This window comes from Pelodiscus sinensis, chromosome 2, assembly GCF_049634645.1.
Source record: "Pelodiscus sinensis isolate JC-2024 chromosome 2, ASM4963464v1, whole genome shotgun sequence".
NCBI lineage: Eukaryota > Metazoa > Chordata > Testudines > Trionychidae > Pelodiscus > Pelodiscus sinensis.
This window is the reverse complement of record NC_134712.1, coordinates 216,497,348-216,518,668: the sequence shown is the minus strand read 5'-3', so window position 1 is coordinate 216,518,668 and position 21,321 is coordinate 216,497,348. Positions and strand designations below refer to the sequence as shown.

At 45.1% G+C, this 21,321-nt stretch overlaps 1 protein-coding gene across 2 annotated transcripts in view; it reads right to left on the bottom strand.

Annotated features, from left to right (window-relative positions):
* The window catches only part of STEAP4 (STEAP4 metalloreductase), a 37,100-nt gene extending 18,567 nt beyond the window's left edge, over positions 1–18,533 (bottom strand). Inside the window, exons 1-2 of one of the 2 annotated variants that reach the window (XM_075922412.1) lie at positions 18,377–18,511; positions 6,370–6,545 (exon numbers count right to left, since the gene is read on the bottom strand). The gene's annotated coding sequence lies outside the window, so the exon portion shown is untranslated. Of the gene's footprint in view, positions 1–6,369; positions 6,546–18,376 lie in introns of both variants that reach the window. The other variant, XM_006134110.4, reaches the window with a different exon arrangement.
* Positions 18,534–21,321: the final 2,788 nt, after the last annotated feature.

Sequence of the window (21,321 nt, the reverse complement as noted above, 5' to 3'; positions counted from 1 at the left end):
GCCCCTCTTCTTATTGATGTACAAAATAAAGATAACGTTTCTTCCAACATTGACTCTGTCTTTATTGAAAAAAACTGGGGGACACTGGGAAAAGGAGGTGGGAGAGGGGAAGAGAAAGGCTGGGAGAGGGGAGGGCAACTAACATGATCAGGGGTTGGGAACAGGTCCCAGATGAAGAAAGGCTACAGAGACTGGGACTGTTCAGCTTAGAAAAGAGGAGACGGAGGGGGGACAGGATAGAGGTCTCTAAAAGCAGGGGTTGGGTGGAGAGGGTGCATTCAGAAAAGTTCTTCCTGAGTTCCCATAAAGAAGGACTAGAGGACACCAAAGGAAAGGAATGGGTAGCAGGCTTGAAACTAGTAAGAGAAAGTTGTTGTTCTTGACAAAGCAAATAGTTAACCTGTGGAACTCCTTGCTGCAGGAGGCTGTGAAGGCTACAACTAGAACAGAGTTTAAAGGGAAGTGAGATCAAGTCATGGAGGTTGGGGCCATGGAGTCCTATTAGCCAGAGGGTAGGAGTGGTGTCCCTGCCCAAAGTTTGTGGAAGGCTGGAGAGGGATGGCACGAGACAAATGGCTTGGTCATTGTCTTCGGTCCATCCCCTCCAGGGTCCCTAGGGTTGGCCGCTGTTGGCAGACAGGCTACTGGGCTAGATGGACCTTTGGTCTGACCCAGGACGGCCATTGTAAGCTCAGGGCTCAGTGTCGGGGGTCTCAGTGGACCCCCTTGATTTTCATGCACACCTGGTCCTGGGTGGCCAGGCTGGCAGCTCTCCTGCCCTAGACAGCCACTTTCCTGTGCCTAGTGCGGAGATCGTGGACGAGGTCCACGATGTCCGCACTAGCCCAGGAAGGTGCCCGCCTCTTGCGGTCCAGGGCAAGCTCCCGGGAGCCGCCAGCCTGGTCCCGGCAAGAGGGGGTGGGCTGGGGGGCATCGGGTGGGTGGCTCTGTGCCGTGCCAGGTGCAGGGTCTGCTAGCTGGGTGCTGGCAGGCTTGCACCTGGCACGGGCACCGTAGCCAGCCCGTGCCCCTTTAAGGGGTCCGGGGCCGGGAGGGGGGCATAGAGTTTCCCTGGTGTTGGCCAGAGTGGCCACCAGGGAAACCTGGGGAGGGCTAGCCTCCCACTAGTTCGAACTAAAGGGCTACACAGCCCTTAGTTCGAACTAGCTAGTTCGAACTAGGCGTTAGTCCTCGTAAAATGAGGTTTACCTAGTTCGAACTAAGCGCTCCGCTAGTTCGATTCAAATTCGAACTAGCGAAGCGCTAGTGTAGCGCATAGGAAAGTTAGTTCGAACTAACGTCCGTTAGTTCGAACTAACTTTCTAGTGTAGACATACCCTGGAAAAGAAAAGAGGAGTATGAGGGATGGGCAACCAGCAGATCCAGCTGTACAGTGAGCCAGGACATATAAGAACAGAAAGAGAATGAAACATACTGCCTCAGGAGGTTGGTGGAAGGTTTCCTTTCCCTGGAGGTTTTCAGCAGGAGGCTAGCTATCCATCTTTCTTGGATGGTTTAGAGCAGAGGCGGGCAATAATTTTTGGTGGGGGGCCATTCCAAGGTATTGGAAAGTGGTCAAGGGCCACACTTTTCTATGGAGGAGGTATAGGGTCTAGGATGGAGGCTGGGTACAGAAGAGTGCACAGGGACAGGGACTGGGGTGAAGGAGATGGTGTGAGGCCTGAGAGGGAGTTTGAGTGAGAGAGGGGGGCTGTGACCTGAATCAGGGAAGTGGGGTGTGGGAGGGTGTTTGGTTGGCCTGGGGGAGGGGCATTGGAGGGGGATATAGAACCTGGGAGGGGGTTGGGACTTGGGTCAGGGGAGTGCAGGTGGTTTGGATGGTGACCTGAGGGAGGGAGTTGGAGTGCAGGAGGGGCAGAGGTGCCAGAGCAGGCTCTGGCTAGGAGGCGTTTATCTAAGCATCTCCTGTCCAGCACTCCCAAGGCAGGCTGGGCTCCCTGCCTGCTGCAGAACCAATTCACTTAGAGCTGCAGGCTATTCCCTCCATGTGGCTCTCAGCTCCTGGAGGGTGGGAGGAGAGGCTTGCACTGCCCCCAGTCCCCGGGCCAATCTCTCAGCTTCTATTGGCTGGCTGTTTCTAGCCAATAGGAGCTGAGAGATTGGCTGGGGTCAATTCCTCCAGAGCAAAGAGCCACTGGACTCCACTTTAAACCACGGCAGCCTGAGGGTCCCAACAAAATAGTTCACAGGCTGGATCCAGTGGCTTCGTGGGCTGGATCCAGCCTCCAGGCTGCATTTTGCCCAGCCCTGGTTTAGACACAACAAATCCTGTATCTTCACAGGGGGTTAGACTAGATGACCCTTGTGGTCCCTCTAACACTGTAGTTCTATGTTTTTTACTCCAACACAGTCCAGCCAGGCCCAATTATTGAGCACGGGTGAGGATGATGCTGGGGAAGGAGCCTCTGGTGAGAATGTAGTTTGCTTTGGAATTACAAGGTATGATCCCTCAAAGTAGCAGGACACATCTGTTGATTTATTTTTTACTTGTGAAATAACCAAGGGTATGTCTACACTGAAAAGTTAGTTCGAACTAACGGACGTTAGTTCGAACTAACTTTAATAGGCGCTACACTAGCGCTCCGCTAGTTCGAATTTGAATCGAACTAGCGAAGCGCTTAGTTCGAACTAGGTAAACCTCATTTTACGAGGATTAAGCCTAGTTCGAACTAGCTAGTTCGAATTAAGGGGTGTGTAGCCCCTTAATTCGAACTAGTGGGAGGCTAGCCCTCCCCAGGTTTCCCTGGTGGCCACTCTGGCCAACACCAGGGAAACTCTATGCCCCCCTCCCGGCCCCGGACCCCTTAAAGGGGCACGGGCTGGCTACGGTGCCCGTGCCAGGTGCAAGCCTGCCAGCACCCAGCCAGCAGACCCTGCACCTGGCACGGCACAGAGCCACCCACCCGATGTCCCCCAGCCCACCCCCTCTTCCCGGGACCAGGCTGGCGGCTCCCGGGAGCTTGCCCTGGACCGCAAGAGGCGGGCACCTGCCTGGGCTAGTGCGGAGATCGTGGACTTCGTCCACGATCTCCGCACTAGGCACAGGAAAGTGGCCGTCTAGGGCAGGAGAGCTGCCAGCCTGGCCACCCAGGAGCAGGTGTGCATGAAAATCAAGGGGGTCCACTGAGACCCCCGACCCTGAGCCCACAGCTTACAATGGCCGTCCTGGGTCAGACCAAAGGTCCATCTAGCCCAGTAGCCTGTCTGCCGACAGCGGCCAACCCTAGGGACCCTGGAGGGGATGGACCGAAGACAGTGACCAAGCCATTTGTCTCGTGCCATCCCTCTCCAGCCTTCCACAAACTTTGGGCAGGGACACCACTCCTACCCCCTGGCTAAGACTACTCCATGGACCCAACCTCCATGACTTGATCTCACTTCCCTTTAAACTCTGTTCTAGTTGTAGCCTTCACAGCCTCCTGCAGCAAGGAGTTCCGCAGGTTAACTATTTGCTTTGTCAAGAACAACAACTTTCTCTTACTAGTTTCAAGCCTGCTACCCATTCCTTTCCTTTGGTGTCCTCTAGTCCTTCTTTATGGGAACTCAGGAAGAACTTTTCTGAATGCACCCTCTCCACCCAACCCCTGCTTTTAGAGACCTCTATTCTGTCCCCCCTCCGTCTCCTCTTTTCTAAGCTGAACAGTCCCAGTCTCTGTAGCCTCTCTTCATCTGGGACCTGTTCCCAACCCCTGATCATGTTAGTTGCCCTCCCCTCTCCCAGCCTCTCTCTTCCCCTCTCCCACCTCCTTTTCCCAGTCTCCCCCAGTTTTGTTCAATAAAGACAGATTCCATTTTTGAACACAATTTGTCCTTTATTTTGTACATCAAGAAAAGGGGCTAGGGAAGGGTAAGTGGAAGGAGGTGAGGGAGGAATGGGGTACGCGCCCCCGATGGAGAGGACTGGGCTGGCTCTGCGGGCTTCTGGGGGTGGAAGCTCTCCTGCAGCCCCCCAATTGCCCCCTCTCCCCAGATGGCAGCCTGCGGCAAGTGCAGCCGGGCTGATGGCCGAGTGGTGTGATGTGCCCAGTGTGGGCACTCCGGGCACTCCAAGCCAGGACTGGTTTTCAAGCGGGGCACCCCTGAAAACTGTCTGTCTGGGGTGGGGTTCGGGACCCTTTAAGCGCAGCCCTCGGCTAGCCTGAGACAGCATCTCCACGCTCTAAGTCCTCCTCTGATGCCCTGCCGGCACTGCTTCCGGCCATCCTTAAGCCCTGTTCAGAGTCCACTCAATGTGGACTTGCTAGTTCGAATTAGCAAAACGCTAATTCGAACTAATTTTTAGTTCTAGACGCGTTAGTTCGAATTAGCTTAGTTCGAATTAACTAATTCGAACTAAGTTAGTTCGAACTAGCGCTGTAGTGTAGACGTACCCCAAGAGAGGTAGAGTTGCTATCTACTTTTAATTCCCCTTTAGAGTGCAGCAAAGACGATCAGGTGGAGCAGTTTACGTGCACCAGGATGTTTTGTGAATCCTCCATAGAGATCTTGATGACACTTTAATGGAGGTCCTCTGCTGAAGGTTTCTGGGGAAGTCTGTCTTATTTCTTCCACTGAGGTAGAATACTTTCCCATGCCACTCAGTAAGTATTTTAGGAAGCACCATTGCAATACACATGCTGGCAGCATATGGCATCAGGACGCAACCAGCAGCCGCATTCCATTTTTGTTACTCTTCGCAGTGAGATAGGAGCCAACATCACCACTGCCCATGGAAAATGGTGCCTGTATTCAGTTCCATTGTGCTATAGCAATATACTCATGCCTGCAAGCTATTATGCCATCATTTCCCCAACCTTCCCCCACTCCAAGAGCCATATTTTCCATGGCTGGTATTGGCACTGTGTTGTGTCAGTCCCATGGAGAAGTGAGAATGTGACGACTGTCTCTTTGGGGATCAAGAGGAATGCGTTCAGTAACCTAAAATGTGATTTCTGTCACGACTACACTAACAATGGCACCTCGGTGTGGTATCTGCAGCTGCTGCCACTATGGCCCTCAGGGTCTTTCCCTCCAACCCACAGGATGCTTGAGCCAGAGGAGCAGAGAGAAGAGGACTCGAGATGACATTCTAGGAGATCCTACAAGGCTGGCATTGGTGAACAACACCAGGGTCTGGAGGGCAATAATTTTGATGGAAGGCACGCCAAGAATTTGGTAAGTAGTTGAGGGCCTTACTCTTCCATTATATTAATGGAGGAGGTGCGGAGATCTGGGATGGAAATTGAGTGCAGAAGGTAGGTTGGGGTAAGGGACTAGGGTGTGGGATCTGAGAGGGAGTTTGAATGAAGGAGGGGATTGTGACTTGGCACAGTGGACTGGGATGCAGGGTCTGGGAGGGGAGTGTTACCTGAGGTAGGGGTCTAGGGGTTCAGGTTGTGATCTGGAACAGGGGATCGGACTGCAGAATCTGGGAAGGGTCTGGGTGCAGGAGAGGATTCTGGCCTGGAGGAGGGGTGTAGGAGGAGAGAGTACAGGCTCGGGGGGGGGGGGGGGGGCGGGAGATCAGGGGAGCTGTAACCTGGGGCAGAAATGCAGGAGCAGATGCAGAGATCTGAGTTGTGGCCTGAGATTAGGGAGCCAGGTCTGAGAGGTTGAGACCTGAGGAGGGATATACAAGGAGATGCAGTGTCTGGGAAGGTGTATGGGGGCTGGAGCAGGGGTGTAGAAGGTTTGGGTTACATGGGGTAGGTGTGTAGGAGGAGGGCAGAGGGTTGGAGGGAGCAAGGAGATGAAGTGCCAGAGGTAGACTCTGGCTGGGAGACCTTACCTGGGTGGCTCCCAGCCAACAGCGCAGCAGACTCCTTAGCCAGGGTCCCTGCTTTCCATGCCCGTGTATGTACTCAGGGCCGCTGCATGTGTCATGTTTGCTGCTGTGAGCTCAGGGAAGGAGGTAGGAGGGGCATGTCACATGCTGTCTGTCTGCAAACAGGGAACTGCTACTGGCTGGAAACCGGCCAATGGGAGCTACAGGGGGCAGGGACAGCATGAGAAGCCTCTGGCTCCCTTCCCTGGGCTCTCAGCATTGAGAGATGTGCACATGGCCCCATAGCCAGATTTAGTGAGCACCAAGTAGGGGAGGGGCAGGCAGTTAGCTAGCTGAAACTCTCATGGGCCAGATCTGGTGTCTTGGTGGGCCAGATTTGGCCCATGGATCATATTTTGCCCAGCCCTGGTCTGGAGGATCAGCCTTGCAGACAGCAGGGAGAAAGAAAGAGTGGAGAGGAGAGAGGCCCGAGAGTTCAAGCAGGAAAATGAATGGGAGATGCAGCAGGATATACTGGGGCTTCTCAGGCAGCAGACATGATGCAGACTCTGGTTGACGCACAGGGTTTACAATTCCATGCTTGCCTTCGTCTGTAGCCCAAAGAGAACTCAATATCAGGAGCTCTCAACACAGTGCCTCAACATTCCACATGGCATCGGGGGTCTGTGTTGTATCCCACCGCTGTGCTCCAAAGGGATTGGGGTTGGTCTTGCTTTGAGCAGGGGGCTGGATTCTATGACCTCGGAGGTCTCTTCCAACCCTATGAAAGGACATTAAAGACAATCACAGTTGCATATATGCTGCCCTGTGAAAACTGTGTTTGACGTATGTGCACTTGAAATGCAAATGTGTATTCTTTCCCCCCTTTCATTAAATTTTAAAAGATTTTTAAAATTGCCTGGTTCATGTTACCAAATAAAAGTCTGCCTTTTGGATTAAGATTCATCATTGTTAGTTAACAACACATGCTATCTGATGCTTAGCAGGTCTGACACACCAATTTCTTGGTATGTCATTTTGTCATGAGGAGTAACGGTAGTTCGGAATAGGAAGCCTAATCCGGGACACGGAGTCCGCACTAGCGGACATTTAAAAATGGTAGTGCCTGGCAATATTCAAATGAAGCCCGGGAAATTCAAATCCCGGGCTTCATTTGCAACTCCGGTTGCCTACATTACCACCCTAGTTCAAACCCGTGTGGAGCGTACTCCCTTGCACATCAGGGCAAAATTTGGCTCAGCCCTTTCTGAATAAACACATTTTTGTTGAGGAATTCACCTGCCTTGGTTGGTATTGGCAGTCTTTCCCCCCTCCATGCCCTAAGACAAAATGCTCTTTCCCTAGAAATAAATCCTGTCTTATCTCAATTCCTGGTCAGGTTCCTGCATATGTTTGTAGGAGAAAGAAAGAGCCTGAAGCATGGACCTGGTGCTTGAACCAAAGTAAGCAAGTTATACTATGAGTAATAGGCAGGCTGTGTCAAAAACAGATGCTTGCCCGAAGTCAGTGTCTCTCGGCACTAGAATTGCTAGCACTGCTTAAAGCACATGAAATATATAAATACATTCCACCAGGACAGTACAAAGACACCCAGCTGAGTACATAATAAAATAGTTTGAAACAACAAGAGTGAAAGCATAAGAATGGGTAGTGAATACTTTGGAGCAAAGTATATGGGGAGATACCAAATGTGTCATTAATGTGTAAGATGATATGTAAGGTGTGTATCATAGGGTATGTCTACACTACCCTCCAAATTCGAAATAGGAGGGTAATGTAGGCATACCGCACTTGCAAATGAAGCCCGGGATTTGAATTTCCCGGGCTTCATTTGCATAAGCCGGGCGCCGCCATTTTTAAATCCCGGCTGGTTCGAACTCCGTGCCGCGCGGCTACACGCGGCACGAACTAGGTAGTTCGAACTAGGCTTCCTAGTTCGAACTACCATTACTCCTCATGGAATGAGGAGTAACGGTAGTTTGAACTAGGAAGCCTAGTTCGAACTACCTAGTTCGTGCCGCGTGTAGCCGCGCGGCACGGAGTTCGAACCAGCCGGGATTTAAAAATGGCGGCGCCCGGCTTATGCAAATGAAGCCCGGGAAATTCAAATCCCGGGCTTCATTTGCAAGTGCGGTATGCCTACATTACCCTCCTATTTCGAATTAGGAGTGTAGTGTAGACATACCCATAGATTGTTTATCTCGGTCCATAAATGGGGTAACTCGATTTACCTCTTTGGCTGGCATAGGGGGCAATGGTAAAATCCACACTATTGATTGAGCTGGGTCCATTGTCACAGGTACAAACGCATAAGAGCTCAAAGGCCATCTGGCTACCGACAACTATTAATGTACTTCATTGGACAATAAACTTGGTCGGGTGCCTTCATATCTTATCTGAATCTGTGGTCTTTGGGGGCTCTTATGAAGTCTGTCATACTAGCTACCTGCACAGAGCTGGCATAATATATTAAGGGAGCAAACAGAAACATACACAGTCAAGCATTTATCATCACTGATGGAGCAGGAGACCTGTCAGAATACCAGACCAGTAAATCCTGAATTTACTACATCGCTGTCCTGACCTACTGCATTGGTGACCCCAACCTCTGATCTGGTAAGTAAGTGAGCTGTCCACTGTAGGACTCACATCTAACATAACAGAAAACCACAAGTTAAGGAACCCTCTCATTCTTTCCCTAAAAATCCCTAGAGTGTAATAAGGTATGGCCATGCTGAATTACAAGCAAAAGAGGTCTATATGAATTTATACAATATAGCAGAAGGAAGCAGAAGTAATCCCTGACTGCTTCTCATAATGAGATGCTTGGTTTGTGATGGAATGTCTGAAGCCTGAATAATTTTATCAAAGGGAAAAAGATATTCATGGGTATGCAAGTTAGACAATCGATCTGACTAAATACTCTTAAACTAAATTCTCTTCCAGCAGCTAGATAAAGAGAGTGAGTAATTTTATATGACATACATATTGAATGGTAGTATCATTCTGAATGCATCTTTCTTCAGGTATTTTGCCATGTGTGTTTTAAACAATTACCTTCGTGCATTTTGGAAAAAAAAGGAATAATGCAATTTAAAAAGCAACCTAATATATAAATATATGATACCCATCGATAGTAAAATGATTTTTGATATAAATGAATCTATTTCAAATTACACATGGCTGTGTTACCACTGAAAATACAATATACTCGGTTTTTTTATTAGTGCATAATTGTAAAACAGTTCCTCTCTTGAACCCACCCAACCTCCCTATCTTCAGCTGATTGCCAGCTCCAGCCCAGGGGAAGCTGGTGGTGGCTGTCTGGCTACTCTCGGAGTGTGGGTGGGTCTCAAATCCACAATATAAATGAGGAGGATAGGAACTGTTTTACGACTGTCCACTAATAGAAAATATGATAGACATAGATATATTTTTTTTAATTCACCTACAACCAAGAAACTGATATTTGACTAAACTGGATAGAGGAGAACAAAACAAATGTGAGGGATCAAAGACTTATACACACATCACAACCAATTATTGGCCAATTTACTTGTCAGTAAATGATGTTCTTTCTTATGCCGTTTCTCTCAGTAAAAAAATCCAGATCTCTGAGTTTGACAAAGCTGATAAATCTTAATACAGACAACACACAGGTATTCCATTCTCCACATCTCTGCTTTTTATCAGGAGAACACTAAAGCTGCCTAGAGGCTCTTTAAAAATATGAAATATAGGCCTTAATAGGTGTGATTAGGTGTGCTTAACATTGTCTGAATCATAACACAGTACTGAGAAAGCTGCAAATCTTACTGCCTCAGACTGTATCCAAAGTACACAAGACCTAGCTAAAAGTCAAGTAATTTTCTCTGGACTTTCAGAGTTGTGAAACTGGAGTTTTAAAAGTATCAAGCACTATTTTAATCCAGTGAACTGCACATTGAGGTTACATCTACACAGCAGCACCGAAATAACTGACGTTATTTTGAAATAACAAAGTGTGCGTCTACACAGCAAGCCATTATTTTGAAATAATATGGAGATGGAGGACTTCTTACTCTGACTCCTGTAACCCTCATTTCATAAGGACGAAGGGAAGTCGAAGGAAGAGTGTTCTTCCTTCAATTTCCTGCTGTGTAGCCAGTGCCAAAACCCAAATTAAGCTATTATGCAATTGATGTAGCTGAAGTTACATATCTTAATTTCAACTTTTGCCCTCCAGTGTAGACATGCCCTGAATCAGAAATGATTCCACAAGACCAGAAGTCTAAGGCCTACTTAAAGCACTGGACGGAGAGGCAGGAAATCTATTAAAACTAGATCAATGACTTGCTCTGGGATGGTGGCCAAATCACCTAAACCCACATTTTCAAGTTCCCTGTGCACCAAAGAACAATTCCTTTGTGGGTTCCTGCTTTGACTATTAGCAGATTCATGTCAACTTGTGCTTAATATTCAGTAATACTATAATAATGGATATAATAAAAGTGCCTAAAATGCGTGGCGCGCGCGCACACACACACACACACACACACACACACACACACACACACACACACATATAATATTTTCTACTTGTCAAAAGACAAGGAGGTTGGTGAAACCAAGTGAGTAAACATGTTTGAATTATGATTCTCCTAAATTACTTTCATCTATACATAGACTACAGAACTATGGGGTGGTGGAATATTTGGAATGTCTACCGGTAGGGCATTGCTAGACATATCCATGAAATAGTTAGCTGACTATAAACTTGCATCCAGATAACTACACTCAGAGCTCATTCAAAACCAGTCACTTTGAACAATACACACTGAATTAAAACTTTATTCAGCCATGGAAACATACTATTGGCTTGATTCTCTTTGCACTTACACTAGAGGCTGTGTCTAGACTGGCAAGTTTTTCCGCAAAATCATCTGCTTTTGCGGAAAAACTTGCCAGCTGTCTACAATGGCCACTTGAATTTCCGCAAAAGCACTGACGATCTCATATAAGATTGTCAGTGCTTTTGCGGAAATACTATGCTGCTCCCGTTCGGGAAAAAGTCTTTTTCCAAAAAACTTTTGCGCAAAAGGGCCAGTGTAGACAGCAGAGATTTGTTTTCCGCAAAAAAGCCCCGATCGCGAAAATGGCTATCGGGGCTATTTTGCAGAAAAGCGCATCTAGACTGGCCACAGACGCTTTTCCGCAAAAAAGTGCTTTTGCGGAAAAGCGTCCTGCCAATCTAGACATGCTTTTCCAAAAATGTTTTTAACGGAAAACTTTTCCGTTAAAAGCATTTCCGGAAAATCATGCCAGTGTAGACGTAGCCTAGGGTAATAGTGGAGTTACTCTTGCTTCTGTATTGATGCAATTGAGAGGAAAATCACACTTATTCTGCTTTATTGCCTACTGCTTTCTGGAATGCACATGAATAGATTAAATCAAACTACAGGCTACCTACAGTTGTGGAAAGGCTTCAGTGGGTTTCTTGGCTCTCCATCACAAAGTATAAAGTTGCAGAGGAAGAGGGAGAACAAGTGGGAATTATTAAAAGAGAAATAGCTCAAGCAAGAGTTTTGTCTGCCAAAACAAGCAGAACACATGATCAGGATCAAAGACACATTGGATATAGTCCAGAACTGATTTTACATTACATTCATTTTATTTGCATTCTTGCTTGCACAATCCTGTGGACTGTCATATTTTGATAAAATACTATTTAAAAAAAATTAATAGCATGCACTTTTATCAGTAACTTAGACCTTCTGAAATAAAATATACTAATTCTTCTTTCCCTCTTGCTTTTTTCTTTGTCTTTGACAGAACCTGGAAGGACTCATCCATTTTTTCTCTCATTAGGTCCTGCATGACAATCACATTGCACCCATAAAACATGTGCTTAACTTCAAGATACTTTGGATTCAGGGTAAACTGAGGGGCAAAGATCCAATTTTGCTGTAACTTCTATAAAAAGTGATCACCACATTGAAAATATTACCAACACTGTTTTGAAAAGAACCTGCAAACTGAATATTCCTTTTTCTAGAGACTTAAGGAAGGACTGATATTAGCACTTAAATGTAAACTTGGTCAGATTAATAACAAAGTAAACATGACATTTGGTCACCTAATATTTGAACTGAGTCTTTAGGCACCGTTTAGCCATCTCAAGACAACCGAGATTCTCTGACTGTCCTTGTTTTCTATTCATTTTAAGATTCTGTCTCGAATGGATTAAGAGCAGCGCCTTCTCAATTCAGCAATACCTTCAATGATCCTCCTTCCCTGTTTTTGTCCGCTAGAGTCCTTCTGTAGTTTTCAAAATTTGATTTGAAACTTCCTTGTGCAGCTCTGTTCACTTTGACCATTTTGGCATCCTTTTATCACTTTTTCCCTTTTGGATTTTGCTCTTTATCTCCTGTTTCTCAGATTGGCTCAGTTTTCATTTTTCCCCCCCTTTCCTTCCTCCCATGACTCTGATTCTTTCTAACTTATTGTTGCAACCTGTGTACTGTGTTCCAGATGCTTTTTGATGGGCAGCACTCCTGAATAAATACAAATAATTCTTTTGCTACTTGCAAACAGAAGAGCTGGGGAAGTAACTGTTGATGAAGAAAAACCCCAAGCAAAAGGATAGCAGGCAGCTTAGCAAGTAGTTTCTGAAAAGCTTGTGTGAACAAATGCTGCTATACCTATGAAATAAAAAACCCTCGATGAGGATGTTTTGTGTATTCCTGAGCCTTACAGCAATTGTATGTGTCCACACAGCAACATCATTCTTGACAATCCATATTGGTATGTACACACACAGCTTATCTGAAAACTGTGCTTGTACTAATGCAGATTGGAACATCTTATAAACCAGCACTGCTGTCCAGTTACTATTGCTGAAAGCAAGGACTTTGGAATCATCTGCAAATGTGAGGCACCTCAAAAAGAAACACAGTGAAGGGGGAAGACAAATTGAACCAGCTGAACCCTGCAATCCTTTTGGCTCGCTAACCCACTGGGGAGAATCACTGAAGAATGAACTGGTCCAACAGGCTTAACTAAAGATTTATCAACAGATGTTGCAATCAGATCACACTACAAGGGTCATTTCTTGTAAAGTTTCCCAGGCAGCCTAGACTTCAACTTCTTGGTATTGCTTAATGTAATACACATTTTTCACATCTTTTAACCTAATATAGGCAGTGCCCATAAAGGAAACTCTTGATTAAAGCATGTAGAAGAGGAATATTTTGTTACACAAATGAAATATTTAGCAAACTAACCTGCAAAGATTTCTGCTACCAGGCTGATAGCATGAATGAAATCCCTGGTGGTGAAGAGTGTACAGAGTCAGTGAAAAGGTGGCTAGGATAAGTCTTTTTTACCTTTCCTTAGTTCCTCAATGTCAGGCCAGTCTTCTTACCAGCTAGCTTAACTCCCAGGCAGTTTAAGAGCACAGCCATCTGACTGGCTAAAGAGCACAATTGGCTGAGGAAATCAGCAGTCTTCTTCCTAAGACCAGCTGCAATTCGTCAAAATATTTGCCTGTGGATTAATTCGTTTCTGCTTTGCCTTTGTGCCTTGTCTCAGTCTTGCTCCTGCCTCAGCCTAGCTCCTATGTTCCCTATTCCAGGTAAATCATCTGTTCTGACCTTTGCTTTGGATTTCTGGCTCTGATTCTAGCTTGACCCTGGGTTTTGGCATCTGGCTTCTTATTTTGACCCTTGCTTCCGTTTCCCTGCTCTACATGCCTGCTCTAACCATTAGACATGAGTCCTTCTCTGACAGCCAGGCAGGACTGCCCAAGTCCAGGTTTCTAACACTGTGTACTGGTCTGGTCAGCTGAGGGCAGCTCTAAATTATGGTGGTTGCCAATGGCTCTGAGGGGGGTCAGTGCTGCAAGAGAAATCTTGGTAATGCCCATTTCTCAACCCTTTATATTTCAATGAGGCTCACTGCCATTGGAGCTTTATATTTCAAGGAGCTTACTGCTCCTTAAGTTACTGACATGCTGGTTTTTAGACTACTTTGCACTGGAGTCACACCACAAGGCGGAGTATTGCAGAACTCTGGAATTATTCTGGAATTTAGGAAGCAGCAGGGTTAAATAAATTCTTATTTGAAATTCTTGATGTTTTCTCTGAATATATTTTCTAAAACAGATCAGCAACACTTGCAAATATTTTTCATGTATGGAAAAGCTATTTGAAATGTGTAATTTCCATAAATAGTGTGATATCCTGCAGAAGAGAAATGAATAATAAGGAATACTTTTGGACCCCAACAGCCAAAATCATAGCAGAGCTTCACATAAAAATAGCAGGAATTATAATACACTGGATCAAATGGGATCATCTGCTAAAAACTACTTGATAAAAGATTGCAATACACAAGCCACCTGTTATTTCAAAATATTTTTCGAAATAACGGAGTGTGCTATTTTGCCATTCCGGTAATCCTCGTTGCACGAGGAATAAGGAATGGCTTGAAATAGTGTGTTATTTCAAAATCTGGCACTGTGTAGACACACCAAATTTCAAAATAAGCTACTTCGAAATAGATTCAAAATAAGGTATCTTATTTCGAGTTTAGGGTGCTGTGTAGATGCACCACAAGTTCCTAGAGGTCTAGCTAAATTACATTATGTATTAGAGAGGTTGTTTGCTGGGGAGCAAAATAGTTGCTGGCGTCACTGGAACTAGTATATTCTGAAGGTGTTGTCCTGTAATATAGCAACAAGTAAGGCTGAAGACAGGGCTGTTCATACTTACTTATTAATTAAGCAGTAACAACATTAATAAAGTATTTATGACAATAACTCAGATTTTTACTTTCTCCTGCTTCACCTTGTTAAGGCTACATCTAAACTACAGCTTCTTCCTGACTTACGAACCAGTTACGGACCAAGCAATCGGTCGTAACTCGGTTCGTTCGTAAGTCAGACCCCATTGAGTTATACGTGACCACGCTGTTGGTAAGTGCGGATCACATTCGTAACTCAGGGTCCGCCATTTATGACAGTTTTGGTTGTAACTGCAAATGGTCGTAAGTCGACTGTTCAGAATTCGGGGACCGGCTGTACCCAGTTTGGTTGATAAAACTTATGTCGACACCGAAAAGCTGAAAAAACAAAAATGGCCGGAGGGTGTTAACACTTGCTCCCTTTGTGGACAGATCATGTCCACAGTGGGAACACTTTCATTGATAGTATGACCAATGCACTGTGGGTACATAGCCCACAGTGCCATGTTGTAGGAAGGCAGAGGTGATCCTTGTGCATCTTGGGATTCCATTAGAGTTTTTCCACAGCCGCCTCAACTGCTGGGAGTAGCATCTAAATTACTTTGTGAACTCTTTGAGCTGAGGAATGAGTCACAAAGATGTCTGTACATACAAATGAGAGTTTTCATTTCAGCCATCTGACATTCTCCAGTATCATTCATTATTTCATTCATTGTTTCTTTATGACAACTGTATTCATAGCCTCTAAGCCACCCTTCCCCTCCAGCACAGTTTAATTTCAAAAACTTTCTTCAACCAAAAGCATCATCTCTGCCATAATCTTACACATGTAAGTGGAAAAAATACACGGAATTAAACCAGGAATGAGCCTGTTAGAGACCAAGAGTTACGTAAAATAGATAATAGAAACTATGGTGGCTTCCCTCTGAAGATAGATACCAGTGAATAATGGTGCTAAAGCGATAGAGATGTATAAAAACACCACATGATAGTTCCTATATACATGTACTAAAAGAACAGAATACATAAGACATAGTGCTGATTTGGGTTTCTTCTGCTCTTGGTAATTTTGTGGCAGCTCTAAGTCCTACAGGACTGTACTCTGAAAGTTAGGTCTCTATAATATCAGGTGCAATATTCTTATTATTCCAATTCACTCTTATTTGCAATGCAATGTTAAAAAAAACTGTAATGGCCCAGTCCTGTAGTTAGTACACGTGCAAAACTCTCGTTGAAGTTAATGGAAGTTTTGTTCAGACCCTTTATTATGGCAGTTGTGTATAAATAGCCAGTAAGTCTCCCATGCTGGAATTGATCTGAAGCTGTTTCTTACATGCTCTGTACCACTAAGAAGATTTTCAACTAGCTCTAAGGGTATGTCTACACTGCAATGTCTACTCCATGTCTTTTGAACGTGTCTGCTATTGTGAAATATAGCGGATGCACTATTTCAGCATCCTTTGTAAACCTTGTTGCACGAGGGATAAGGGATGTCTCAAAATAGTGTTTTATTTCAAAATTTGGTGCTGTGTAGATGTTCCAAATTTCAAAATAGCCTATTTCGAAAAAGAATAAAAATAAGATACGCAATCTCATATCTTAGCTTGTATCTTATTTCGAGCTAAGGGTGCAATTCATGCACATTTTAAATCCAGTCTTACAGTTAATTTTGAGATGGATTTTGGTGTTTAAAGACCTCTGGCTTCACTTTCTCAATGAGAGCAGGATTTTCCAGGGTGTTTAAATAATTAGTTGGCTGAAACTTTTCCTGTTGAAAAATGAGGCTTCACTGAAAACAATGAATTTCTGTAGGAAAATATCACTTTTGTTGGTTTTTTTTTTGTTCTATTTTTGTTGGGGAAATTGAAATTTTATTCCAGTTTTGAAAAAACAAAAGAATTTGAAAATTTTGCCTCCCCCATATTCCTTACCTCTACTTTTTAGTCAGTGAGTACGATAACAGGAATAATGTTCAAGGATCTCCTCCCACACTTTTTCATTTTTTCCTGTTTTCCTTCTCCTCCCACCCCTTCTAACTTTTCAGAGCTTCTCCAACGTGGTTACTTTTGAAAATTTAGAATTTCACTTTTTTGCTTGACACTGGAAAGTTTTGAAAAGTTAGAGTGGAAAAAAGGCAGTGTGTGTGTGAATAGGACTGGATGATTCCTGGGCATTATATGTTTTATTGCATTAAGTCATAAACAAGAAAAAAAGAAGAGAAAGTTTATGTGTGAGGAGGAATACCCTAAAATGGGGAAAAGTTAGTTTTCAATAGCCAAAATGAAATTGAAATAAAAATCATGTCATCCAGAAAATTTCCTGAAAAATCAAATGAAAAAATTAACATGAAACAATGTTTTTTTCCTACCATTTCTAATAGAGATTATCTATTGGAGCTTCTTTCTCCCTCCATTTTGTCCCAAGACAATCTTAAAATGATCCAAGAAAAGATTTTTGGGTAAACAAAGAGTTGGTTGAGAATGTACAGATCTGTAATATCATACTTTAAATTGTCAATTCTTCTGTAATGCTCCTGTTTTAAGTGAGCTACTTTAGCTACTTCTGTAATGCTCCTGTTTTAAGTGAGCTACGTGTCCTCTGTGTTCTAAGGGAAGTAATTGGAACATTCTGTCTGGCCCACTGCTATACAAACACGTTAAGTACTTTTCACTCTGGAAGAAGAATGTACTAGTGAACTTGATATCACATAAACTATTGAAATATTTTGGTGCACTAAGTGTACTTTTTTAGTTATTACAATTTCATGCTGTTCTGAATCATTATTATCAACATATGCAGGAACTTTGGAAAGGCCATATCTTAAAAAAATAAAAATAAAAACAATTTACAGCCTCCGTGAAATGTGTTTTATAAAAGAACAACAGTTCAAAAAAATGTGCTGTGCTTTGAGTGACATTTTATATGATTGCAGGTTTGCAGAGAATACGAAATTTCCACATATCAAAGATAAGAATAGTTCTGACAGCCTCTGGTACCAGTCATCATTAAGGAAAAATTATTTTCCTTCTGCAACAGTGGAGACACTTGTTTATCAACCTATAGCAATATACATTTTAAATAATAATACATTAATATTGGAAAGCTGATTTCTGATCATATAAACAATGAACTCCATATTTGAATCTGCAAAAAGGAAAAAAGGAATTTGCAGTATCTAGTTGAACTTTCTACAACTGATGAGTTATAACTACAGGAAACTCAAATATCATGTGGAGTGTCTCTGCTTTGATTGCTCAAATCCAAAACAAAATTTCTGGCATTATAGTTACAAAGAAACTGCTTTTCAGTCTGATCAATTGTATGTTATTTAACAACAGCAGCGTTTCGGGATACTTTACTTCCTTCATTTAAATATGAGAAATATCTTTAAAATCCTGAAAAACTTGGGATGAGAGAGAGAGAGAGAGAGAGAGAGAGAGAGAGAGAGAGAGAGAGAGAGTGTGTGTGTGTGTGTGTGTGTGTGTGTGTTGGTGGTGGTGGTGGTGGTGGTGGTGGTGGGGTTAAACTATGAATTCTGTAACAGACCTGATAATTTCCTGTCCACTGTGATTTTTAGCTGACAAAGTCACAACAAATCTCTTTGCATCACCTGGGAAATGTCATGAACAGAGAAGAAAGATACAGGAGCATCCCTGTGTATGTCAAGCAGGGGGACTGTCGGGGCAAGCTCCTACGGGACACTTGAGAAGTTTAGTTCACGGCTATCTGAGTAGCGCAGTCCTGGCAAAAACATAACTTGCCTGGGCTCACCCCGAGAGGGGGGGCGGTGAGCAATGCTGCGAGCCGCCCCCCTCCGATGGAGCCGTGGCAGGCGAGGGGACACCGGAGAAACTTGCTTAAAAAGCTTACCTGCCCCTCCCACAAGTTTCGGCGCGGAATGCGCGCAGGAGGCAAATCAGCGCCCCCCCTTCCAGCCGCCGGGTCGCGTCGCTGCAGAGCCGCGCCTCGCAGCCCCTGAGCGGAGTGGAAGAGCTGTGGGACGGGCGCGAGCCTCCCAGGCATTTATCAACCAGCTGGCGGGGGAAAGGGGGGGGGACGGATTTTGCAAGAGGTCCCCAGTGAGGAGGGAGAGTTTCCCGGCAGAGCCCCCGGGAAAAGCCCGCGGTTTGCAGGGCGCTGAGGTCACAGGTGCCGCGCGCCAGAGGCCTGGCGGGGCTCCCGCCGCGGGGGCGCCAGCAGCTGCACGCGCCAGGGGCACAGCGCTGCCGGAGCCCCGGCCAGGGGGGCAGCGCGTTGCTCTGGCTGATGGCGGCTGCTCGGCAGCGCGGGGGCGCCAGGGGCGGAGCGGCCCTGAAAGTGGCCGAATTGGTGCCAAGGCGGAGGCTCTGCCTGAGCCCACAGCAGGGCAAGTGCAGCAGTGCCCTCGAAACTCCCTGGGCCCTACCCACAGCGCCCCTGCACCTGGCACAGCGGGGGGGACGTGAGCCTTTAAAAATAAGGGTGGGCAGAGAGGATGGTTTGGAGAGGCCACTCCAGGCCTTGCCCTTTTTTTGGGGGGGGTGGGGACTGGGGTGGCTCCCTCAACCATCCTATGGACAGGTGCCAGGCAGTGTCCCCTTTAAATTTTTTCATCCATGTGCAGAATAAATTTTTATATGTGCACCAAGGTATGTGCAGATGTGCACCACCAGTAGAAACATGCTGTTGGCTATAGGTGCTCTGGTAATTAACTGGATGGCATTTGAATCTCTCCTGGGTGCCTGCCCAAGTGCTCTGCTTACCAGGAATGCTGATTCCAGCATGGCCCAAGGGGTAATCGGAAGGGCAGAGTTGGCGGAGGTTGGCAGGGTTGGCTCCCCCCATACACACTCACCAAGGTAGTGGGAACTGGAGCGGCCCAGCAGCCTACTCAGCCCCACCTTGCTACCCTCTCCCGGACCACTGTGGTTACCTTCGCTGTGGCATTTCTGCAGAGAAGCAGTGCACAGCAGGCTGGAAGAGGGCAGCAGACTGGAGAGGAGCAGGTTGCTGGGTACCTCCAGCTCCCGCTGTGGTGAGTGTGGGAAGGGGGCTGACCCCCCTCCCTCTGCCTGTAATTTCCTGGCTGATGTTGCTTGTGGGAGGGGACTTTGGCAAGGGGGAGGAGCAGGTATAGGTCTTGGGGAAAAGGGTGGGGTGGTGATGGGGTCTGTGCTTGGGATCTGGTGGGGCAGTTGCCCCAGGTCCTGGCTCCCCTACAGAGAGCCCAGAGGGTGGACCTAAGATGGGGTCCCCAGAGCACTCTCCCCAAACTCAGCAGAGTTACTTGCAGTGTAAGCCCTTCAGTGGCAGGCTCTGTAGTTTATCCCTCCTCCCATATAAGGGTGAAGCCTTTTGTTTTTTCTCTGTACTTTCCTTTGTGCTTTCTGGCAAAGTATTAGAGCAGAACTGTGTTGTTGGGCTGTGAACACATGCCAGTGATTTTGACATGGATGGAATTTCCCAGTTATTACTATATGAAAACTCCAGAAAGTTGGCTGGCTTTGGTCTGTTTCTTAACCAATGATTTATTTGTAAAACTCCAGATTGGAATGGGTGTGCAGTGCAAATGTCCTAAAGCTGCAGACACAGGGAAACAACATTTTGTAATGTGTCTAACAAATGATGAAGACAAATATACAGAGAAGGGGAAGTTTCAAATGTTAAAAGCCAGGGAACAGCTCATTCTTTTGGAGAGAGGGCAACTTTTCTAGCTACAGTCATCTGAACAAATCACTGGTCTTGCCCAACCTGGTCATTGACCCAGAACATAAAGTGTGTCACTGTTCTTTTTTGAGAAAGTACAGTATTTAAGAGATAAGGGAGAGATCTGAAGGAAACCATTTTTGTTTGGTCAGAATGACACTACACAATAATAAGGGAATGGCCACCAATGATATTTGAGTACACACTTATTTGCTATAGTAAGTACTTTGAAGCATTATGCTCAATTAGCTATCTTGGGATTCACTAGACTAGCATAGCATTATCACTAAGTCAAATGAAAGAAAATAGAAAATAGAAAATGTCTGATTTATTTCATAAAGATGGCTGAACAGATGGTAAATCCCATCCACTGTTGTCAGCCTCTGCCAGACTTGACTACTAGCTTAGAGGTGTCCTAACACATCTATCCTATCTTGTCTTCTCCTGAAGTTTATTCAGCAAAGTCCACAAGGTGTTTTCTCCTCCTCTTTTTCCCACTATTTGGATTTATGTCAGTTCCACAAAGCAATGCTATTATGTTATGTCACCATGGGTTATTTTATGGAACAACAAATCTCATCCTGGTTTTGATGCCTGCCCATTAGCTTTTTTCTTCATAATTTTCTGAAACCACCTCACTTGTGAGGATGCAACTATCAGAGATTTTTTTAACTGTATTATGATAGTTATATTGGAGGAGGAAGAACTTTATAAGTTCTCAGAAATGTGTATTTGTGCTGCTGTCACCACAGTTGTTATTTTATGCTGTATATTTGGCAGCTTTGAAGCTAAAATATAATGGCTGAACTTAAGCTGCAGTAAAAATATTAATTACACTGTGAGCAGGATATATAATGAAAACCAGACCAAGTAATCAAACGAGAGATCTTGCTCTCTGTTGTAATTCATCCATTAATTTTCAGTACTTTCCCTCTTGGTGTGAATTTCTGATACTAAGGCGTTAAAGGCTGAAGTTTCATGGAGTAGTTTAAAAACATCCTTTTCAGAAGCCAGTTCTCCATGACCGCATATGTTTTACATTTCCCTTTCTTATGTTTACTGTTTTAATCACAAACATTATTTTCAGCTGAGGAATAAGTAGTAGGAACAAATCAAGATATAGGCTGTAA